General features: G+C 39.3%; 1 protein-coding gene, 1 long non-coding RNA gene and 1 pseudogene across 7 annotated transcripts in view; 2 read left to right on the top strand and 1 right to left on the bottom strand.

Moving 5' to 3' along the window:
• LOC107305936 (putative COBW domain-containing protein 7) overlaps nt 1-10,191 on the top strand; it is a 100,039-nt gene extending 89,848 nt beyond the window's left edge. For all 5 annotated transcript variants that reach the window (XR_014939812.1, XR_014939811.1, XR_014939810.1 and 2 more), the window contains 3 exons: nt 7,858-7,922; nt 9,483-9,546; nt 9,955-10,191. The gene's annotated coding sequence lies outside the window, so the exon portion shown is untranslated. The remainder of the gene's footprint in view (nt 1-7,857; nt 7,923-9,482; nt 9,547-9,954) is intronic.
• On the bottom strand, nt 7,704-10,053 carry LOC146754125 (uncharacterized). Its single transcript, XR_014939819.1, has 2 exons — nt 9,947-10,053; nt 7,704-9,592 (listed from the first exon to the last, which is right to left on the bottom strand). It is a non-coding gene; the product is annotated as an uncharacterized LOC146754125 (long non-coding RNA).
• Nucleotides 10,192-12,632: 2,441 nt separating the features above from the next.
• Nucleotides 12,633-19,648, top strand: LOC146754124 (doublesex and mab-3 related transcription factor 3-like; annotated as a pseudogene). Its single transcript, XR_014939565.1, has 2 exons — nt 12,633-12,740; nt 17,718-19,648. The product of XR_014939565.1 is annotated as a doublesex and mab-3 related transcription factor 3-like (transcript).
• Nucleotides 19,649-20,027: the final 379 nt, after the last annotated feature.

The following is a 20,027-nucleotide window of genomic DNA, read 5'->3' as shown; positions in this document are numbered from 1 at the left end:
TTCTACATACATTGACTTTCCTTCATACTTTGCTTTCCTTTCCATTATATCTACCTTTCCTTTCTTTTCTATTCCCTTCCTTTCCCTTCCTTTATACTTACCTTTGCTTCCTTTCTTTTATACTTTCCCTTCCTTTATACTTTCCATTCCCTTATACTTTCCTTTCCATTCCTATTTTTAAAATTACCCATTCCTTTCATTTATACTTTCTTATCCTTTCCAATATACTTACCTTTGCTTTCCTTTCTTTTATACTTTCCCTTCCTTTATACTTTCCTTTTCTTTATACTTTCCTTTCCTTTATACTTTCTTTTTCTGTATACTTTCCTTTCCTTTACACTTTCATTTCAATTCCTATTTTTAAACTTAGCCTTTCCTTTCATTTATACTTTCCTTTCCTTTCCTTTCATACTTACCTTTGCTTTCCTTTCTTTTATAAATTCCCTTCTTTTATAATTCCCTTCCCTTTGCATTATACCTACATTCCCTTTCTGTTCTGTAACATTTTCCTTTAGACCTTCCTTTCCATTCCTTTTTTATTTTAAATTAACCTTTCCTTTCCATTTTTATATACTTCCCTATCCTTACAATTCTACATACATTGACTTTCCTTTATACATTGCTTTCCTTTCCATTATATCTACCTTTCCTTTCTTTTCTATTCCCTTCCTTTCCCTTCCTTTATACTTACCTTTGCTTCCTTTCTTTTATACTTTCCCTTCCTTTATACTTTCCATTCCCTTATACTTTCCTTTCCATTCCTATTTTTAAACTTACCCATTCCTTTCATTTATACTTTCTTATCCTTTCCAATATACTTACCTTTGCTTTCCTTTCTTTTATACTTTCCCTTCCTTTATACTTTCGTTTTCTTTATACTTTCCTTTCCTTTATACTTTTCTGTATACTTTCCTTTCCTTTACACTTTCATTTCAATTCCTATTTTTAAACTTAGCCTCTCCTTTCATTTATACTTTCCTTTCCTTTCCTTTCCTTTCCTTTCGTTTCCTTTCCTTTCATACTTACCTTTGCTTTCCTTTCTTTTATAAATTCCCTTCTTTTATAATTCCCTTCCCTTTGCATTATACCTACATTCCCTTTCTGTTCTGTAACATTTTCCTTTAGACCTTCCTATCCATTCCTTTTTTTTTTTTAAATTAACCTTTCCTTTCCTTTCTTATATACTTCCCTATCCTTACAATTCTACATACATTGACTTTCCTTCATACTTTGCTTTCCTTTCCATTATATCTACCTTTCTTTTCTATTCCCTTCCTTTATACTTACCTTTGCTTCCTTTCTTTTATACTTTCCCTTCCTTTATACTTTCCATTCACTTATACTTTCCTTTCCATTCCTATTTTATAATTACCCATTCCTTTCATTTATACTTTCTTATCCTTTCCAATATACTTACCTTTGCTTTCCTTTCTTTTATACTTTCCCTTCCTTTATACTTTCCTTTTCTTTATACTTTCCCTTCCTTTATACTTTCCTTTTCTTTATACTTTCCTTTCCTTTATACTTTCCTTTTCTGTATACTTTCCTTTCCTTTACACTTTCATTTCAATTCCTATTTTTAAACTTAGCCTCTCCTTTCATTTATACTTCCCTTTCCTTTCATACTTACCTTTGCTTTCCTTTCTTTTATAAATTCCCTTCTTTTATAATTCCCTTCCCTTTGCATTATACCTACATTCCCTTTCTGTTCTGTAACATTTTCCTTTAGACCTTCCTATCCATTCCTTTTTTTTTTTTAAATTAACCTTTCCTTTCCTTTCTTATATAATTCCCTATCCTTGCAATTCTACATACATTGACTTTCCTTCATACTTTGCTTTCCTTTCCATTATATCTACCTTTCCTTTCTTCTCTATTCCCTTCCTTTCCCTTCCTTTTTACTTACCTTTGCTTCCTTTCTTTTATACTTTCCCTTCCTTTATACTTTCCATTCCCTTATACTTTCCTGTCCATTCCTATTTTTAAAATTACCCATTCCTTTCATTTATACTTTCTTATCCTTTCCAATATACTTACCTTTGCTTTCCTTTCTTTTATACTTTCCCTTCCTTTATACTTTCCTTTTCTTTATACTTTCCTTTCCTTTATACTTTCCTTTTCTGTATACTTTCTTTTCCTTTACACTTTCATTTCAATTCCTATTTTTAAACTTAGCCTCTCCTTTCATTTATACTTTCCTTTCCTTTCATACTTACCTTTGCTTTCCTTTCTTTTATAAATTCCCTTCTTTTATAATTCCCTTCCCTTTGCATTATACCTACATTCCCTTTCTGTTCTGTAACATTTTCCTTTAGACCTTCCTATCCATTCCTTTTTTTTTTTTAAATTAACCTTTCCTTTCCTTTTTTATATACTTCCCTATCCTTACAATTCTACATACATTGACTTTCCTTCATACTTTGCTTTCCTTTCCATTATATCTACCTTTCCTTTCTTTTCTATTCCCTTCCTTTCCCTTCCTTTATACTTACCTTTGCTTCCTTTCTTTTATACTTTCCCTTCCTTTATACTTTCCATTCCCTTATACTTTCCTTTCCATTCCTATTTTTAAAATTACCCATTCCTTTCATTTATACTTTCTTATCCTTTCCAATATACTTACCTTTGCTTTCCTTTCTTTTATACTTTCCCTTCCTTTATACTTTCATTTTCTTTATACTTTCCCTTCCTTTATACTTTCCTTTTCTTTATACTTTCCTTTCCTTTATACTTTCCTTTTCTGTATACTTTCATTTCCTTTACACTTTCATTTCAATTCCTATTTTTAAACTTAGCCTTCCTTTCATTTATACTTTCCTTTCCTTTCCTTTCAGACTTACCTTTGCTTTCCTTTCTTTTATAAATTCCCTTCTTTTATAATTCCCTTCCCTTTGCATTATACCTACATTCCCTTTCTGTTCTGTAACATTTTCCTTTAGACTTTCCTTTCCATTCCTTTTTTTTTTTTTTTTAAATTAACCTTTCCTTTCCTTTTTTATATACTTCCCTATCCTTACAATTCTACATACACTGACTTTCCTTTATGCATTGCTTTCCTTTCCATTATATCTACTTTTCCTTTCTTTTCTATTCCCTTCCTTTCCCTTCCTTTATACTTACCTTTGCTTCCTTTCTTTTATACTTTCCCTTCCTTTATACTTTCCATTCCCTTATACTTTCCTTTCCATTCCTATTTTTAAAATTACCCATTCCTTTCATTTATACTTTCTTATCCTTTCCAATATACTTACCTTTGCTTTCCTTTCTTTTATACTTTCCCTTCCTTTATACTTTCCTTTTCTGTATACTTTCCTTTCCTTTACACTTTCATTTCAATTCCTATTTTTAAACTTAGACTTTCCTTTCATTTATACTTTCCTTTCATATTTACCTTTGCTTTCCTTTCTTTTATAAATTCCCTTCTTTTATAATTCTTTTCCCTTTGCATTATACCTACATTCCCTTTCTGTTCCGTAACATTTTGTTTAGACCTTCCTTTCCATTCCTTTTTTTTTTTTTTTAAATTTACCTTTCCTTTCCTTTTTTATATACTTCCCTATCCTTGCAATTCTACATATATTGACTTTCCTTTATACATTGCTTTCCTTTCCATTATATCTACCTTTCCTTTCTTTTCTATTCCCTTCCTTTCCCTTCCTTTATACTTACCTTTGCTTCCTTTCTTTTATACTTTCCCTTCCTTTATACTTTCCATTCCTTTATACTTTCCTTTCCATTCCTATTTTTAAACTTACCCATTCCTTTCATTTATACTTTCTTATCCTTTCCAATATACTTACCTTTGCTTTCCTTTCTTTTATACTTTCCCTTCCTTCATACTTTTCTTTTCTTTATACTTTCCTTTCCATTATACTTTCCTTTCTTTTGTACCTTCCTTTCCTTTACACTTTCCTTTCCTTAGCATACCTTTATACTTTCCTTTCGTTTATACTTTGCTTTTCTTTCCTTTCATTTATTTTTTTCTTGCCTATATATTTGATTTTTTTTTCTTATTTTCTTTTTTCCCCCCCCTCTCCCCCCTTTTTTCTGTTCTTATATATTTTTTATTTCATTTTCTTTTCCTTTTCCTTCCCCCCCCCCCTTTTTCTTCTTTTCTCTTTACTTTTTCTTTTTTTTCTACTTATTTTTCTTGCCTTCTTTCCTTATTCTTTGGCTTTTTCTTCCTCTTTTTGTTTTGTTTTTCTTCCCCATTTTCTTTCCCTTCTCCTTTTTCGATTCTTTTTCTTCCCAAATCTTCTTCTATTTTCTTCCCTGTTTTCTTCCCTCGTCTTTCTTCCCCTTTTGTCTTTTACTTTCTGTTTTATGTTTTTTTTTTTCCCTGTGTCTTTTTCTTTACCTTTTTCTTCCCTACCTCCATTTTATTTTTCTTCTTTATTGCTTTCTTTTTAATTTTCATTTTCTTTACATTTTTCTTCCGCTTTTCTCATTATTTTTTATTTCTTGCTTTTCTTCCCTCTTCCCCCCCCCGACACCCACCCATCCACATTTTGTCTTTTGCTTCCTCCTTTTAAAATCTTGATTGTTTTTTTCTTATTTTCTTCCCTTCCCCCCCTCTTTTTTTGTTCCCATATATTTTTTACTTGTTTATGTTTTCCTCTTCCTTTTCCATCCCCCCCCCCCCCCACCATTTTTCTTTTGCTTTTGGGTTCTTCTTAACCTGTTTTTCTTTTGCTTCCCTCTTTTTGTTCTCCTTTCTCTATTTAATTTTCATTTTCTCTTCCCCCTTTCTTTTCCTCTTTTTTCTTGCTCCTTTTTTTCTTCCCCTTTATGTTTCCCTTTCCCTTTCTTTCCCTTTATCTTTTTTCTCTTTTTTCTTTTATTTTCCTGTCTTTTCTTTCTTTACTTTTTCTTTTTTTTTCTTCTTCTTTTTCTTCCCTTCTTTCCTTTTGCTTTTGCTTCTTCTTCCCCTTTTTGTTTTATTTTTCTTCCCCATTTTCTTTCCCTTCTCCTTTTTCTATTCTTTTTCTTCCCTATTATCATTCTTCTTCTATTTTCTTCCCTGTTTTCTCCCCTCTTTTTTCTTCCCCTTTTATCTTGACTTTCTCCTGTTTCATGTTTTTTTCCCTATTTCTTTTTTTTAACTTTTTCTTCCCTATCTTTATTTTATTTTTCTTCTTTCTTGCTTTTTTCTCTTTTTAATATTCGTTTTCTTTCCATTTTTCTTCCCCTTTTCTCATTCTTTTTTATTTCTTGATTTTCTTCCCTCTTTTCTTTTTACCCTGACCCATTCTTTGTCTTCTTTTTTCTTTTTAATTTTTGATAATTTTTTTTTCCTTCTTCTCTTCCCTTCCCCCTTTTTTTATAGCCCATATATTTACTTCTTTTTTTTTTCCTTTTCCAATCATTCCCCCACCCCCCAACCCCTATTTTCTTTAGCTTTTGTTTCTTTTTACCCTATGTTTTACTTTCGCTTCCTCCTTTTCTGTTCTCTTTTCTCTTTTTCTTCCCTATTTAATTTTCTTTTTTGCTTCCCCATTTCCTTCCCTCTTTTTTCTTGCTTTTTTTTCTTTCCCTTTATGTTTCTTTTTCTTCTTCTCTATTCTTGACCTTTTTCTTTTTCTTTTTTTTCTTTTCTTTTCTTTTTCCTTTTTTTTCCTTTTTTTTCTTTTCCTTTCTTTTTTTATTCTTTTCTTCTTCTTTTCTTTTTCTTCCCTTCTTTCCTTTTGCTTTTACTTTCTCTTCCCCTTTTTGTTTTTTCTTCCCCATTTTTTCCTATTTCTTTTCTATTTTTCCTATTCTTTTTCTTCCCTATTATCATTCTTCTTCTATTTCCTTCCCTGTATTCTTCCCTCTTTTTTCTTCCCTCTTTTTTTCTTCCTTTTATCTTTACTTTCCCCCTTCTGTTTCCTGTTTTTTATTTCTCCTATTTCTTTTCCATTACCTTTTTTCCCTATCTTTCCCCTTTTCTATTCCCTTTTCTCTTTTTCTTCACTGTTTAATTTTCATTTCCTCTTTCTTCCCCCTTTCCTTCCCTGTTTTTTCTTGCTCTTTTTTTTTTCCTTCCCCTTTATGTTTCCTTATCGCTTTCTTTCTCTTTCCCTCTCTCTTTCGTATTCCCTTTCTTCTTCACTTCCCTCTTTTCTTTACTCTTCATTCCTTTCTTTTTCTTCTTCTTCTTTTTCTTCCTTTTCTTTGCCTTCTTTTTCTTCACTTCTTTCATTTTCCTTTTGTTCATTTCTCCTGTTTTTGTTTTTCTTTTCTTCCCCATTTTCTTTTCCTTCTATTTTTTATATTCTTTTTCTTCCCTATTATCATTTTTCTTCTTTTTTTCCCCGTTTTCTTACCTTTACCCCCCCCAATTTTATTTTTGTCTTCCCTCTTCTATTTCCTTTTATCTTTCTCCTATTACTTTTTTTCTCTTCTTCTTTCCTTTCTTTATATTCTCTTCTTTTCTTCCTTCTTTTCTTTTTTCCTTTCTTTTTTCTATCCTCTTTCCATTTTCTCCCCTCCCCTCTCCTCATTTCTTTTTTTTTTCCCTCTCTTCCCCTTTCTTTCCCTTTTCCTTTCTATTTCCCTTTCCCTTTATTTCCCTTTCCCTTCCCTTTCTCTTTTCTTCTTTTCATTTCTTCTTTTAATTTTTTTTTCTTCTTCAACTTCCCTTCTTTCCTTTTGCTTTTGTTTTTTCTTCCCCTATTTTTTTCTTCCTCATTTTCTTTCCCTTCTCCTCTCACTATTCTTTTTCTTCCCAACTATCATTCTTCTTCTATTTTCCTCCCTCTTTTCTTCCCCCTTTATTCTTCCCCTTTTATCTTTGCTTTCCCACTTCTCTTTCCCTTCCCTCCCCTTTCTTTCCCTTTACCCCCTTCTATCCCTTTCCCTTTCTTTTTTCTTATTTTCTTTTCTTTTTTTTATTCTTTTCTTTTGCTACCCTATTTTTCTTCTCTATTTTTTCTTCTTTTTTCTTTTTCTTTTTCTCTTCTTTTTTCTTTTTCTATTTTCTTTTGGCTTTGCTATTAACTTATCCTTTTTGTTTTTCTATATCTTCATTTTTTCCCTTTATTCTATTCTTCTTTCTCTTTTCTATCCCTATTATTTTTTTCCTTATTCATTAACTTTTTTCTTTTTCTTTTTCTTTTTCTTTATCTTTTTTTTTTTCTTTCTTTTCTGTTGCTCTTTCTTCTTGTTTCTTTTTCTTTTATTTTTTTCTGCTTCTTTTTCTTCTTGTTTCATTGTTTTTCCTTTTCTTTTGCTTTTTAAATCTCTCTATTTTTCCTTTCCTTTTTTTCTTTCTCTTTTTCTTCCCTCGTTTCTTTTTTATCCCAATTTTCTTCACCTTTTTCTTTCATCTTCTTCCCCTTCTTCATTTCCTTTACTTCCCTTTTTTTTTACTTTTAAAGCACAATTACTTCATGAAATGATACTTCTCGATGTACAAACAGATATAAAAATATCATCTGATACCTCTTTGTGCTGTTCTCCCAATCATAGAGTAGCCATCAGTAGCTTTGGTTTTGGTAAAAAAAAAAAAAAAGAAAGAAAAAAAAAATCTGCAGGACTGTCGTACAAATACTAGTGATGGGGATGGAGGGGAGATATTCTGGCCATCAGTGACCTTTCCCTTCCATTTCCCCCCCTTATTTTCTCCTTTTGTGTTCTCCTTTTTCTTCCCTATTTAATTTTCATTTTCTCTTTACTTCCCCCTTTCCTTCCCTCTTTTTTCTTGCTCTTTCTTTTTCTTCCCCTTTATGTTTCCCTTTCTCTTGATTTCTCTTTCTCTTCCTCTTTCCCTTCCCCTTCCCTTTTCTTTTCCCCTTCTGTTTCTTCCCTTACTTCCCTTCTTTTTTGGGAAGCTGTATTTATCTTGTATTTACTTTTGTATTTATCTTACCTTTTTAGAGGTGTTGTGCCTGCTTCTGCTGCCTTCAAAAAGGAACAAGGAGCTCTACAGTAGAAGCCTGAAGGTGAGGTGGGCTGGCCTCTCTGCCTGCCTGTGCTCCTTCCTTCCCCCTGAAAACATCACCACATGAGATTTTGATAGGATTCTTTTTACTCTATTTGTTTTTCTTTTCCTTCCATCTTTTCTGTTCTCCTTTCTCTTTTTCTTCCCTATTTAATTTTCATTTTCTCTTTGCTTCCCCATTTCCTTCCCTCTTTTTTCTTGCTTTTTTTTCCTTCCCTTTTATGTTTCTCTTTCCCTTTATTTCCCTTTCCTCTTTCCCTTTCTCCTTCCTTTCCTTTCTCTTTTCTTTTCTTTTGTACTCTTTTCTTCTTCTTCTTTGTCTTCCATTCTTTCCTTTTGCTTTTGCTTTTTCTTCCCCTATTTGTTTTTTTTTCTTCCCCATTTTCTTTCCCTTCTCCTTTTACTATTCTTGTTCTTCCCAATTATCATTCTTCTTCTATTTTCCTCCCTCTTTTCTTCCCCCTTTATTCTTCCTCTTTTATCTTTGCTTTCCCACTTCTCTTTCCCTTCCCCTTTATGTTTCTATTTCCCTTTCCTTTTCCCTTTCCTTTTTTTCTTTTTATTTTTCTTTTTTTTTTTCTTCCTTATTTTTCTTCTCTATTTTTTCTTCTTTTTCCATTTTCTTATTCTCTTCCTTTTTCTTTTTCTATTTTCTTTTGGTTTTGTTTTTTCCTTATCCTTTTTGTTTTTCGTTATCTTCCCTTTTTTCCCCTTCCCTTTATTTTATTCTTCTTTCTCTTTTTTCCCCTATTCTCATTTTATTTTTTCCCTCTCATTAACCTTTTTTTCTTTTTTCATTTTCTTTTTCTGTTGCTTTTTCTTGTTTCTTTTTTTCTTTTTCTCTTGCATTTTCTTATTCTATTGTTTTTCCTTTCCTCTTGCTTCTTTAAATCTCTCTATTTTTCCTCTCCTTTTTTATTTTTTCTTTCTCTTTTTCTTCCCTTATTTCTTTTTTTACTCTATTTTCTTCACCTTTCTCTTTCACCTTCTTCCCCTTTTTCTTTTCCATTTCCCTTACTTTCCTTTTTTTTTTAAAAAGCACAATAAATTCATGAAATGACACTTCTCGACGTACAAACATAAAAATATCATCTGATACCTCTTTGCGCTGTTCTCACAATCATAGAGTAGCCATCAGTAGCTTTGATTTTGGTAATAAATAAATAAATAAATAAATAAATAATCTGCAGGACTGTGGTACAAATAATAGTGATGAGGGATGGAGGGGAGATATCCTGGCCACCTCTCCCTTCCATTTCCCCCCCTTATTTTCTTTTGCTTTTGGTTCTTCTTAACCTATTTGTTTTCCTTTTCCTTCCCCCTTTTCTGTTCTCCTTTCTCTTTTTCTTCCCTATTTAAGTTTCTTTTTGTCTTTACTTCCCCCTTTCCTTCCCTCTTTTTTCTTGCTCTTTTTTTTTACTTCCAATTTATTTTTACCTTTCCCTTTATTTCCCTTTCCCTTTCTCTATCCCTTCCCTTTTTCTTTTCTCTTTTCTATTCTTTTCTTTGGGGAAGCTGTATTTATGTTGTATTTACTTTGGTATTTATCTTACCTTTTTAGAGGAGTTGTGCCTGCTTCTGCTTCTTCAAAAAGGAACAGGGAGCTCTACAGTAGAAGCCTGAAGGTGAGGTGGGCTGACCTCTCTGTCTGCCTGTGCTCCTTCCTTCCCCCTGGAAAGTTCACCACATGAGACTTTGATAGGCTTCTTCTTACCCTATTTGTTTTACTTTTCCTCCCCCCTTTCGTGTTCTCCTTTCTCTTTTTCTTCCCTATTTAATTTTCATTTTCTCTTTACTTCCCCCTTTTCTTCCCTCTTTCTTCTTGCTCTTTCTTTTTCATCCCCTTTATGTTTCCACTTCCCTTCCTCTTTCCCTTTCCCTTCCACTTCCCCTTTCTCTTTCCCTTTCCCTTCCCCTTTTCCTTCCCTTTTCTCTTTCCTTTCCCTTTTTGTTTCCCCTTCCCTTCCCTTCTTTTCCTTCCAAGAAGCTGTATTTATCTTGTATTTACTTATGTATTTATCTTACCTTTTTAGAGATGTTGTGCCTGCTTCTGCTGGCTTCAAAAAGGAACAGGGAGCTCTACAGTAGAAGCCTGAAGTTGAGGTGGGGTGGGCTGTCTGCCTGTACTCCTTCCTTCCTCCTGGAAAGTTCACCACATGAGGTTTTGATAGGCTTCCATAATGTATGGGTATGGAAAGCTGCAACTAACTCTGCAGATGACTGGTATATACTTAACATTTGAAATCTCAATAAAATTTTCTGCTTGTTGAGTTATTGTCTGGCATTCACTTATTTCCTGATTTGGCCATCACTTCTGGCTGCTCTTTTGACAGATTTTCACTATTTCTGCAGTCACATTGGTCTGGCAACAGGGGAATCAGCTGTGGCTGTGGGTGTGGTGAGAGCAGCACAACCACCCCATCCTTCTCTGAGTCCTCACTTCCTCTGCAGCATTGCTTCACAGACCCTTGCACACCCTAAAAGCAGCGGCCAGCAACCAGCCATAGTGACCTGGGTTTAATTTGTCTGCAGTTGAATACAATTAGTCCCCAGACAAACTTGGGTCGCCTTTTTGTTTCACCAAAAAAATCACTGATGCTGAAGATCTGGCATATGCTCCAGCCTTACAGCTCAAGTCCTGTCACCCGCCCCCCCCGTCCCATCTCACCCCCCCCCCGTCCCATCTCCCCACCCCCCGGCAATGTGTGAGTTCAGCTGAAAGTGAACTGTATATACAAGACATTTGAGAGCTCCTTGTGAAATGGGCTTGTATTTTAAACTTCCAAGCGTCTGGAACCTCAACTGGCTTTGAATGCATCCCTGAGCCGAGCCCAATCTGGACACATACCTGAGGGTGGAGAGCAGAGACGATCCGCTTTTGGGAGCCGGGCTGAAAACGGCTGCGCCGTAACCCGCATAGTACACCAGGATCACTCCGTCGGGCAAGCGGCTCCATCTAGCGGCCGTGCCCCGTTTCATGCCGGACGCTCAGTGATGTCACCAACGAATGAGCTGACGTTACAGCACGGGGCGACCCTTCCCCGATCCCGGGCAGCCCCAGGATCTTTCTGGGAGCGATATGAGCAGAGCAGGGGTGGGGTGCATTGTAACCCCTCTTCTCAGCGTCACCCGCAGGTTCACCAGCAACTCACTGCAGCGCTCCCTGAGAACCACTGAAAGGGCTTGGTGCTGTGAGCACCTGGAGGAGCTCTTTGTGATAGGGAGTGGCCGAATGTTGCTTCCGGCTTTGCTGCTGGCTAGATTTGCTGTGTGGACTGATATCAAATGCATTACAGTAGTTTGAGGCACCGGGAGATGACTGCCAGGCCCTCTGTCAAAGGAAAAACAAGTCTTTTGGCAGTGTGAAAAATAAACTGGGCTGTTCTCCAGTAGCAACCCAGAAAGATTATTGGATTTTGCACTTTGTTAGTAATTTGTAAGCAAATACTCAAACTATCAAAGTAGAAAATAATATTTCCTTATTTTATTTTATTTCATTTTATTTTGTTTTATTTTATTTTATTTTATTTTATTTTATTTTATTTTATTTTATTTTATTTTATTTTATTTTATTTTATTTTATTTTATTTTATTTTAGAATGTGAGCTGAATAACATCTTCATCCTCACCTCCAGATTGCAGTATGGGAGCCAGTTGAGATGTCTCCTTCATGCTTTTGGTCTGGCAATCAGCTACTTTGCTGGATCAAACAGCCTGGAGACCCAATAGTGGCTGTCATCAGATGGTGAAGACATCACAGGCCATTGTCAGATGGCAATGTGACATTGACAGCAGATGAGTTCCTGCTCCCACTCAGCCCCATCTGCACATTGGTCAGATGCACAGCTTCTGAATGTGCAGCTGCTCAAGGGATATTCTCTCCTTCCCACAGCCACACACACCAGAGATAACTCACATCAAGGACTGGATGTGAGCCCTTGGCAGGGCCCTCCATGACAGGAATCCAAACTGTTTTGAGAACTTTCAGCACATTAACCATTTCACAGCCATCTTTTCTGTGGATGTTATCATAAAAGCTGAGGAGATCTTATCGTTCACTGTTTAGTGCTGGCTCATGAGAAAGGACTGCTCTGATGTCTCCTCATGCTTAACAACATAATGGTATATTTGAATGAACACATCTTCACTAGCAGACAAGGGTGTGGGTCTAGAGCATAAGCGGAGAATAAATTTTCCCCACCATTTGTGCTGGGAGTGAATTATCCTGTAACATTCTCAGGGAACAGGAAGAAGGAGGAAACTGTAACGAGGCAGTGCCACTTCCATGCTCAGAAGAGGTATGTGAGCATCTTCCTGCACTCAGCTTGAAGTTCCCACACACAAAAGGACCTAGACCCTTGTTTTTCAGTCTTCTGCTGACATATATCATGTAGCACTTCATATGCCTTTATTTTTACTTAGCCTTACTGACATGCCTATATAAACCAGTGTAACCTGTAAGACTGGCATTGTCAAAGTGATTGTTCAGGAAGCTATTTTCACAGTTTAAGGCCAAGAAGATGCTACTGCTTTTCAAGTGCTACATGGAATTTGTTGCTTGTAAAGGTCAGCTTTCATGGTTCATGCTGTAACACTACCCTAATCCTCATCAGGATCAACAACATGGATGATGACAATGATCCTTTTTCTCCACCAGAGTCCTCTGTTTCACTGGCAAAAATACTGAAGGCAGGAATAAGGCTGTGGGTTGGATCCTTGGGTACTTTTTCCACTGATGAAATGAAGGCAAGCAAATGACAGATCCAACTGTGCAGCCTTGGGTGTATGAATCAGTATTATCTGCTGGCTGGAGCTCCTGGTAGGTTTTGCACTAAGAAATGGTTTTGGTGTCACATTTGACATGAGACTCAGACTATCATGGGGTGTTTTGGGCTCATCTTATACACTATCTCAAGCTCTTTGGGAACAAGCAGCCTATTTTTCATTATGCAATATCGTCTTTATTCATCTACATGTTAATTGCTGGTTTCTAGCCTTTCTAGATCTGTGACCTAAGAATCACAAATCACGACAGGGACAGAGGCAATTAGTTGTCCTCGGGCTGCTCTCTAAGACTCGAGTGTGTAAATTGCTCTTTCATTCACACGTGAATTATTCTTAATATCCCTTCTCTGGTAATAAATACGTGGCTGTGAAGGCATGAAGATGTGTGTGTGTGTGTGAGGGGGGTGGGGGTGGTGGGGGATTAAGAGGGAAAGGTAGCATGACCCTCCCGTTCTCTTTTCTTTTTCAAGTAAAAGCTACCCCTAGGTCTTAACATTCTCTCAAAAAGATAATGCTACCGGTTTGTTTGCTTTCTGCATTCCCCTTGGATGCTAAGGCAAGACTAACACCGAGAGCATAAAGAAGTTCATATGCACGTTGCCTCATACTGTATACGTGCTTCTCTATTAGCTCTGGACAGAGAGCATAACCAGATGAAAAACGGGTAAGCAGCACAGGTCAGGCAATTCAAAGAGAAAGATGGGGTCTTCAGAAGGGCACCTCAGCTTTATTCCCACTCTCATCTTCTGCAACCTGAGCCAGCAACACCCGCGGCTCCACAGGACGGCCATCGCTCCTGCCTCGGGCAGAGAACAGGCCTTTGCCATGCTGACTGTCTGCTCTGCTCTGCCAGGAGCTGATGGTTTACTTACAGCAGAGGAATGTATCTCCCGTTCTGGACAGCATGGTGACCTCCTGCTCAGCTTACTCAGACTCCTTTCTCAGAGTGACAAAGTGGATAAATTGCACCAGAAATGCCCTGTCCATTCCCAGGGTGAGAGAGTGAGGCAGACCTATAGGAGGCCAGTGGCCAGGATTTTCCATTTACATGCCCTTAGTTCCCTCTCAGTCTGGTAGGGGTGACTGTGAGCACAATTTGGAAGCCTTTGCTTGCTTCATGCCATATCTTACTTGGGCTCATCACTGTGGGCTTGGGAAACCAGACAAGTACTTCCATTGGTTTCTGCAGACCATCTTTCACATTTGTGCATTCAGAAGCTCTGCTGTGTGAACACAGCCTCTGTCTGCATCAGCTTGCAGTGTCCCCTTCCCCAGCTGCTGATGTTTGTCAGGTCAGCACTGCACTTGCATGAGGGAGGTCAGCAGAACAACATCCTTAGGTAAATGACTGCAAAGGATTTCAAGCAAATACATTGCCCCCTTTTGTGATTGGAGCCCTGGGGTATCTCCCTTTTTGTGTGTACCTCTGGTAAAAACGTGGTCCGTGGGCTTTTGCTCTGCCCTTCTTAGCTTCACACACGACAGGCAAGGTACCTGAAACAAGTGCTGAGGGAGGTTGCTAAGCATCCAGCCTTAGAAATATTTAAAGCTCAGCTGAGCAGGGACTAAAACAAATTGCTCTAGATTTTAGGCTAGTTCTGCTTTGAGCAGGAGGTTGAACCAGATGCCTTCAAGGGGTCCTTTCCAAAAAAAGATTATTTTTTTCTAAATGTTGTGTTCTAATCAATGAAGGCATCAGGTTTGATCAGGTTTGGAAGAGAAACCTGTTTTTCTTGCTGGGGAATGAACTGGTTTCTGCAGAACAAGAACTAGGATATATTGATTTATATGAACAGCTCTGAGCCAGCAGATGTGGTGCAGTGGTTCTACCAGTGCTGCTGCACTTACAGAGGAAATGTTGGTCTTCCAGGGTATTCTCTCTGAATATTTACATCTTACAACCAGTGCAATAGGAATCCCAGAATGAAAATGCTCAAGTTCCTCTGAGAGAACTTGCACACTGGGTTGGCTCATTGCTGTCTTGTAACTAGTGAAGAAGGATGGAAGGATTAGTATAGCACATCTGATGCAGGAGAAAAAAGGATGCTTTTCTTAAACGTGGAAGAATGAGACAGATGACTGAAAAGAAGCACAAAATGCCTAGGTGTCACGGGTTACTTAGATTTACCTATGCCCGTGACAGGGGAAGCCACCCCGTGGGCCCCCCTCCTGGGGCCCGGAAAGGAGGGGGAAAAAGGGAGTGGGATAAAACAGCGACAATCTAAGGAGGAAAAACTTATTTTACTAAATATGATACCGAAATACAAGATAACACAATATAATATAATTGAGGCTAACAAATTGAACGAAACAGAGAGAGAGAGTCCCCGAAAACCGAGAGGCCTACTGTGAACTCTAGGCGACACGGCTGGAACGCTTCCCACTCTCCGAGAAGTTCGAGAGAAGAAGGAGGGCACTCCAGCCTGGGAACGAGATTATACAGCGTCCTGGTCCCGTGACTTATCATTAACCCTGTTGTTCTCTGGGATATGTAGTCTTCTTCTGTGGACTGCACATTCAATAGAAGTATCCATACTTTACATGATGTTATGATGTGGAATACTGATACTGATAGCAAAATTACAAAACCATGACATTCCACCCCTTATTCTACATTATTACATCATGGTAAATATATATATATATACATATATATACACGTATGTAAAATTATGATAGCTAAACAGTAGAATTACATGTAACATAACTAAATGTACAACTATAATAACTAAAATACACTACACATGCAAACATATATACATATAAATACATAAAATTATTGACTGCACTCCCCCAGCATCAAATTCCCTTGTGGCACACATTGAACATCCCCATCCTTCTGCATTACCCACCAAGTGCACCCAGGTCCCTGGGCAAAGACAGTTCCACGGATAGGTTTGCCCTTTCCAGAAGCTGGAAGGACCCAAACAGCTTTTCCCAACATGTTCTTTACATGTACAACAGGGACCTTATCTCCCTCTACAGTGTGTAGGGGGCTAGATTGACTAGGACCATCACGATTGACAGATCCTCTAGTATTCACCAACCAAGTGGCTTCTGCCAGATTCTTCTCCCAGTGCTTAAATGTTCCGCCACCCATTGCTTTCAACATAGTTTTCAACAACCCATTATATCGTTCAATTTTACCAGAAGCTGGTGCATGGTAGGGAATATGATAAATCCACTCAATGCCATGATCTTTGGCCCAAGTATTTATAAGGGAATTTTTAAAATGTGTCCCATTATCAGATTCAATTCTTTCTGGGGTGCCATGTCGCCACAGGACTTGTTTCTCAAGACCTAATATGGTGTTTCGAGCAGTAGCATGGGGTACTGCGTATGTTTCAAGCCACCCAGTGGTTGCCTCTACCATGGTGAGTACATAACACTTACCACTGCGAGATCGTGGCAAGGTGATATAATCAACCTGCCACGCCTCCCCATATTTATACTTTTGCCACCGCCCTTCCTCCCAGAGAGGTTTCATCCTTTTGGCTTGTTTAATTATGGCACATGTTTCACAATCATGAATAATCCGCGCAATAGCGTCCATGGTTAAGTCCACCCCTCGGTCTCTGGCCCACTTATATGTCGCGTCTCTTCCTTGATGACCTGAGGTCTCATGAGCCCATCGAGCTAGAAATAATTCGCCCTTATTCTGCCAATCCAAGTCAATTTGAGCCATCTCAATTTTGGCAGCTTTATCTACCTGATGGTTGTTTTGTTGTTCTTCAGTAGCCCGACTTTTGGGCACATGTGCATCCACATGACGCACCTTTACAACCATATTCTTTGTTCGGGCTGGGAAGCGTGTGCGTTTAACAGCTGAGACTTTTGATGATGCAGGTGAGGAGTAGGACTGGAATACTTTGATCAGATCCTTCATTAGACCTGGTGGCCCGTACGAGGATTGACCTTCATCAGTTGTTTCTGATACTATTACGGGATCATCATTACGATTAGTTGATGGAAACAATTTCTTGCATATTTCATAATTGCTTTCAATCCCTTAAACAGAGCAACTGGGATGAAGAGTGGATTCATAGCTGGCAGGCTCTGTAAAAGTCAGAGCTAGCTAGCTTTGCTCTAAGGGAGAAAGAAATCCCTTTGTTTTCTACACAAAAGTTAGATAGCAGTGCTGAGAATGTACAGCAGCCCTTAATGTTGACAATTTGTCTGGTATTTCAAGGTCACGTTCTCAGTGAGCAGCTACGAAAAGATAACACTCCCCTAACGAAGCTCTTTAAGAGTAAAGTGAGAGTTGTTCTAAAAGCTAAAAAGCTCTATGCCCGCATTCTCCACCAAAAAATCTGTCACGGGTTACTTAGATTTACCTATGCCCGTGACAGGGGAAGCCACCCCGTGGGCCCCCCTCCTGGGGCCCGGAAAGGAGGGGGAAAAAGGGAGTGGGATAAAACAGCGACAATCTAAGGAGGAAAAACTTATTTTACTAAATATGATACCGAAATACAAGATAACACAATATAATATAATTGAGGCTAACAAATTGAACGAAACAGAGAGAGAGAGTCCCCGAAAACCGAGAGGCCTACTGTGAACTCTAGGCGACACGGCTGGAACGCTTCCCACTCTCCGAGAAGTTCGAGAGAAGAAGGAGGGCACTCCAGCCTGGGAACAAGATTATACAGCGTCCTGGTCCCGTGACTTATCATTAACCCTGTTGTTCTCTGGGATATGTAGTCTTCTTCTGTGGACTGCACATTCAATAGAAGTATCCATACTTTACATGATGTTATGATGTGGAATACTGATACTGATAGCAAAATTACAAAACCATGACACTAGGTCATGTCTCATGACTCTTGCAGTTTTGTTCTCACGTGACATTGTAAAGAGAATTTAATTTTATCAGAAAAATGCTTTTTTTTTCTTTATTCTTTCTTTCCTTCCCTAGGAGCCTGCTCTGTTCCCTTTAGGGAGAGTCTGTCCTCTGGTGTCCATAGAGGCATTTGGACTCAGCATTTGTTGACTTCTCTGCCTTCCTTTGCAGACATCAGTGAGGAGAGGCTGGGTGATGCCAGCGGAACAGACAATGCTGAGACCTACAGTGACGAAGACACAGACCAAAGGAATTCCCCAGACATGGCTAAAGCCAGAACCTGCTTCACCCCTGAAAGCCCAGAAATTGTATAAGTGGATGAGGTATGTTACGCAGTTCAGAAAACTGGTGGGAGCACAGAGAGCCGTCCAGAGAGCCCCAAGTACCATGCAGAGCAGAATCACCTCCTGATAGAAGGTCCTTCTGGGACAGTTTCTTTACCTTTCAGCTTGAAAGCCAACAGACCTCCACTGGAAGTGCTGAAAAAGATTTTCCCTAACCAGAAGCCAATGGTGCTGGAGTTGATCCTGAAAGGATGTGGTGGTGACCTGGTGAGCGCTGTTGAGGTTCTCTTGTCCAGCCGGTCTTCAGTGGCCAGTGGTGAGAGAACTTCTGCAGAGTCAGATGGTCTAGTTCTACCTTCCAACGGGCATATTTTTGAACACACGCTGAGTTCCTATCCTATTTCCTCTTCCAAGTGGTCAGTGGGCTCAGCCTTCAGGGTCCCTGACACACTGAGGTTCTCTGCTGACTCCAGCAATGTTGTGCCCAATCCTCTGACTGTACCTTTGCAGCACCCATTTCCTCAGCCACCTCGCTACCCGCTGATGCTGAGGAACACTTTGGCAAGAAACCAGTCCAGTCCTTTCCTGCCTAATGATGTCACCCTTTGGAACACCATGACGCTGCAGCAGCAGTACCAGCTGCGGTCCCAGTATGTCAGTCCTTTCTCTAGCAACTCAGCCAGCATCTTCCAAAGCTCTTCTGTCCTTCCTTCTCGCTCATCAGAAGATCCTAGGATCTCAATCCCTGATGACGGATGTCACAGAATCACAGAATCACAGAATTACCCTGGTTGGAAGGGACCTCAAGGATCATGTAGTTCCAACCCCCCTGCCTAGCAGGGCCACCAAACATACACATTTACTAGATCAGGTTGCCCAGGGCCCCGTCCAACCTGGTCTTGAACACCTCCAAGGACGGGGCATCCACAACCTCACTGGGCAGCCTGTTCCAGGACCTAACCACCCTTCTAGTAAAGAACTTACCCCTAACATCCAACCTAAATCTTCCCTCCTTCAACTTAAAACCATTTCCCCTAGTCCTGCTATTATCAGCCCTTTCGAAGAGTTTACTCCCCTCCTGGGAGTAAGTTCCCTTCAGGTACTGAAAGGCTGCAATGAGGTCACCCCGCAACCTTCTCTTCTCCAGGCTGAACAAACCCAACTCCCTCAGCCTGTCCTCATAGGGGAGGTGCTCCAGCCCCCTGATCATCTTTGTGGCCCTCCTCTGGACCCTTTCCAAAATCTCCATATCTTTTTTGTACTGAGGGCTCCACACCTGGACACAGTACTCCAGATGGGGCCTCACAAGAGCAGAGTAGAGAGGGACGATCACCTCCCTATCCCTGCTGACCACCCCTCTCCTGATGGAGCCCAGGATCCCATTTGCTTTCTGGGCTGCCAGAGCGCACTGCTGGCTCATGTTAAGTTTCTCATCTATCAGGACCCCTAGGTCTTTTTCAGCCGAGCTGCTCTCAAGGACAACTCCTCCCAGCCTGTACAGGTGCCTGGGGTTCTTCCGGCCCAAGTGCAAAACCTTGCACTTTGCCGTGTTGAACCTCATTAGGTTCACCCGAGCCCAGCTTTCCAGCCTGTCAAGGTCCCTCTGAATGGCATCTGTTCCCTCCACCGTATCAACTGCACCACTCAGCTTGGTGTCATCAGCAAACTTGCTGAGGGTGCACTCCATTCCCTCATCGATGTCATTAATAAAGATGTTAAAGAGCACCGGTCCCAAGACAGACCCTTGAGGGACGCCACTCGTTACCGGCCTCCACCTGGACATAGAGCCATTGACCACCACCCTCTGTCTGCGGCCTTTCAACCAATTGCTTATCCATCTAGTTGTCCACCCATCAAATCCACCTCCCTCCAATTTGGAGATAAGGATGTGGTGGGGGACCATGTCAAAGGCCTTGCTCAGGTCCAGGTAAATGACATCGGTCGCCTTCCCTTCATCCACCAACGCCGTCACTCCATCATAGAAGGCCACAAGATTAGTTAAGCATGACCTTCCCCTGGTGAAGCCGTGCTGGCTGTCTCGGATCACATGCTTGTTCTTTATGTGATCAAGCATGTTGTCCAGGAGGATCTGTTCCATAATCTTCCCAGGCACAGAGGTGAGACTCACCGGCCTGTAGTTACCCGGGTCGCCCCTGCTCCCCTTCTTGTAAATGGGAGTGACGTGACCCTTCCTCCA

Source organism: Coturnix japonica, chromosome Z (genome assembly GCF_054131305.1).
Source record: "Coturnix japonica strain WE chromosome Z, WE-NBRP24, whole genome shotgun sequence".
Lineage (NCBI taxonomy): Eukaryota > Metazoa > Chordata > Aves > Galliformes > Phasianidae > Coturnix > Coturnix japonica.
Note: the sequence above shows the minus strand (reverse complement) of the source record. Positions and strands in the feature narration are given on the sequence as shown.